Genomic DNA, 4,220 nt, shown 5'->3' with positions numbered 1-4,220 from the left:
ACTAGGAAAGGGAACTCCCTGACCCCTTGCACTTCCTGAGTGAGGCAATGCCTCGCCCTGCTTTGGCTCCCGCACGGTGCGCTGCACCGACTGTCCTGCACCCACTGTTTGGCACTCCCTAGTGAGATGAACCCGGTACCTCAGATGGAAATGCCGAAATCACCCATCTTCTGCGTGGCTCACGCTGGGAGCTGTGGACCAGAGCTGTTCCTATTTATTTGGCCATCTTGGCTCCACCTCCAAGAGAACCAGAAAATAGCCAGGGAATTATGATAATAGGGTATTATATAATACATATTAAGAAATTATTGGTATTTTTTGTTAGGTATGGTAATAGTATGTTTTAAGAAAATGTCATTTATGTTACTAACACTCTTATTATTTTGAGATTCTTTCTAAAGTAGATAAAGATCAAATTTCATGGGATCTAGGATTTACTTTAAAAAAAACTTGTAAAAAAAGGGGTTAATGTGAGGGAGGGGAACAAATATGGCAAAGTGTTGATAAATGTCAAACCGGGGTGCTTGGACTCTTTATTTTTGTTATACTCTATATTTTCATGTTTGAAATTTTCTTTCAAATAGTTATCACACAGTATGGCCTGGCCAGAACATGGGGAGGAATAAAGGAGGCAGGGAAGCTGGAGAGTGGAAAGAGAGTCCTGACCTCAAGTCTAGGATGCTGCCTGTGCAGGTGACCACTGACCGTTCAGGCTACCTATCAGAAAAACAGCCCAGCAACCGGGAGCAGGTTGAAGGGGACCAGCTGCATGAGAGGCAGTGCAACTCAGGCTGCCAATGTTCCAGGCAAAAATAATCTGTGGAAATCAGGCCAAAGCTGGCCTCAACGGACCAGATAATTAGATACAGGGAGAAAATGTTGCCAAATCCAATACGAAGTTTGGTTCTTGTTTGACCATTTCAGAATAAAAATAAAATCAACATGTAGTTATGTACTCAGTTCATAAGTGAAGCAAGTTACAATTGGTTCTGGCATTTATTCAATGAGGCAGAAAAGTTTATGATTGCTCTTCCCTTGTAATAATTTCTTATGTATTGAAATACATGATAATGTACTTCTTGACTTTCTACTGAGATTAAAAAGTTAGAATCAGTTTAGCCTTTCTTATTTTTTCCCAATCCCTTTATTATTTTTCTTCTCATTTGGAAATCAAAATCTACATTGTAATTGCAGAGTACATCAACATACTATATAAATATCAGTAAACTTTAAAGGAAAGATGTAGGGACTCAATGAAGGCAAGAATTCTGCACATTAAACAGTAATCACAGGAGTTGCATGAACTGATGGGGCAGAAAATTGACCTGAAAATAGATAGTGGCTCAAATTACACTGGCATTTTCAACAAAGGAAGCTCCCTTTAAAGTAGATATAATATAATATCCTGCATCCAGAGATGGAAATGATTCCTTCCTTCCTTCCTTCCTTCCCTCCCTTCGTTTCCCTTCATTTCCCTTCGTTTCCCTTCCTTTCCCTTCGTTTCCCTTCCTTTCCCTTCCCTTCCCTTCTCTTCCCTTCCCTTCCCTTCCCTTCCCTTCCCTCCTTCATTCTTTCCTTCCTCTCTTTCCCTCTTTCCTTTTCCCTTCTTCCTTTCTTTATTCTATAACACAGTCAGAAGACTAAAGAAGAGTTTGTGTGTGTGTGTAAAGTCCTCATAAGGATCAGCAGGTTGCCAATTAGATTTGCATATGAGACCTACTCCTGCCAAATATAGATCTTCTGTCTCTCTCTCTCCAAGACATCATTTTTTATCATTTTATTGTCTCAAGTCCAAAAACATTATCTTCCAGTCTTCCCTGGGGTATTCAGTTACCTATCTTGATTTCTTTTCCTTACTCCTTTTTAACTTCAACCTGCTATGATGCCCAATCAAGTAAAGATTCCATGAAGTGTTTAGGTTGAGAGACAATTTTCTAGGTGACTTATTTTTTGTTTAATGGAAATTGGAAGTTGTATATACATTTCTTCTGCTTAAGGATGAGAAATTACATATCAAAGAGAATAAAAATTAGAGAGGGGAACCAAATAATTCCACTGTTCTTATTTTGTTTAGAATTAAAATATATGCTATGTTAAATATATGTGGGTGTGTACTTAGCCATTAAACCCTCAGTGCTCCATTTATCATGTGTTTATGCAACTGATGTGATGTGGTTTGGAAAAACAAAATATTAGAAAAATGGATGCCCTTAGTTTGGTTTGTGTTATACACTAATTTTTAACTTTTATTTCAGTAACTGCATATGGTTTAGAAATTTAGATAGCACTAAAGTCTCATTTTAAACATACCCCCCCAACTCCCAGTCCCTACACACGCAGTTACATGTCCCACCTTCCCACCTCTGAGTCCCACTGCTTAAGGAATATTATTTTTCAACATTTTCAGCTACTATTCTAGTATTTACTTCCATATATCCAAACAGTATGCTTATTGGCCATTTAAATTTTTTTTCAAATTAGGATAATATCTAATGGCTTTCCAATCTGAAGATTTAATCCTTTTACATTATACTCCACTCCAATGAACTTCCCCTTTATTCCAGTACATTTATTAGTAAATTTTTGCTAAATCACTGTTAGGCACTTGGTATACTATGATTACATTTTTTTTCTTGCATAACTTTTCATTTCTCCTGGACTTCACAATCTTTTTTTATTTGCATAGTTTTCTATGTATCTAGAAAATTCAGAAGATGAGGAGGAGCACTGAACATCACTATGCATCTCAGGAATGGGCTGAGAGTAGTTCTCTAGCAGGCATGCATCTGGGGTCGATGGGGAAACTGCTCCTAGGAGACAGGAGGCCTAGGAGCAGTGTGTGCCCAGTGCTAAAAGACCTTGGGATCTTACTAGGGTACAGACACAGACAGGACTGCAGGGAAAGAAAGGCAATGTATGTTGCTTGGAGAGGTTGCATGCTAAAAATCAAAGGAACTCTACTTACAAGAAGCCTCCCAGTGACACGAGAAATATTTTTACTAAATTTATGCCTAGGGTGCCAAGTATGTAGAGCTTAAAGGGTAAGTTGAAATTAAGACCTTGTAAATATGTGGAATCAAGGAGCAAAAAAATAAAAATAAAAATGGCTCAGGGAGACTGCAATGCCTTAAATGCTTTAAGAGATAAGGGGATTGCATAGAGGTGGGTGTTTTCCCCCAAGGATAGGGGACACTTGTGACGACGACAATTTAACTCTCAGTGTGACTGCTGTTGGAAAGGAATTTCAGCTCCCAGATTGTGAGCTTCAGACTACTGCTCACAGACTTAATGGCCTCCTGCTGCCCTGATGCCAAGACATTTTCCCCCCTTATCTCTCGTATTTTATGTTTACTCCTCTTTCCAAGCTAATACTGAGCTTTGACTTTGGTATACTTTTGTAGGTATGGGTTGTCTTGAGGTCTGGATCATTAATTTTACCTAGGAATTTTGCTATAGATACCAAGGATTTGTTTTATGCCTATGAGGCCAGCGATGTGATAACCTCGTATCCTATTTCATCTGACTGGAAAAGAGATACACACATTTTAAAAGTTGAAACAACAACTTTGGAGGTGCCAGTGGAAGTCAGCACAAGCTGAAACAGCTGCTAAAGAAACCCAGATTAAGGTAATATCCTCTAACTGAGTCGGGCTAAAGAGAAAATTGATTTTGAACTTACATTTTTTAATGCACAAGAAGGATATTTTATCAAGGGATTTAATTCTTTCTGGTAACTTCATCTTTGGAGAATGTGTATACTATTAATTTTCTGGGCATTGTACCATCTGCTATGTTACGTTGTTGTTTGGGTATCTCTTATAATCTCAGATGAATTATGGTGAATAAAGTTACTGGGCATAAGTCGAAGTGCGAAATAAAGTTACTTTTTATGTAGACAGCATCACTGACTTAGTGGATGTTCTGATCCACACCAAAGCATTTGAAGGTCAACCATTAAAGGGGCCATTTCACAAATTTCAGGAGGATGTATCAGGGCCCCTGGTGGTAGTGTGGCCTGGCATCCTGAAGGACAATTCATTCTTCCATTCATACTTCCAGTTGACCAGAGGCTTGGCTGTAAAGTCTATTGGCTATGACAGAACAAAAACTTGTGGAATATTGATGAGACTGCTTGACCCTACATTACCGTTTTGGTCTGGAGACAAGGGTATTTTTGTTTTCCACCCTACTTGGGAAATAGTCTCATATGTCACATCCTT

This window comes from Nomascus leucogenys, chromosome 23 (genome assembly GCF_006542625.1).
Source record: "Nomascus leucogenys isolate Asia chromosome 23, Asia_NLE_v1, whole genome shotgun sequence".
Classification (NCBI taxonomy): Eukaryota; Metazoa; Chordata; class Mammalia; order Primates; family Hylobatidae; genus Nomascus; species Nomascus leucogenys.
The sequence above is the reverse complement of the archived record's forward strand: the minus strand, read 5'-3'. Positions refer to the sequence as shown.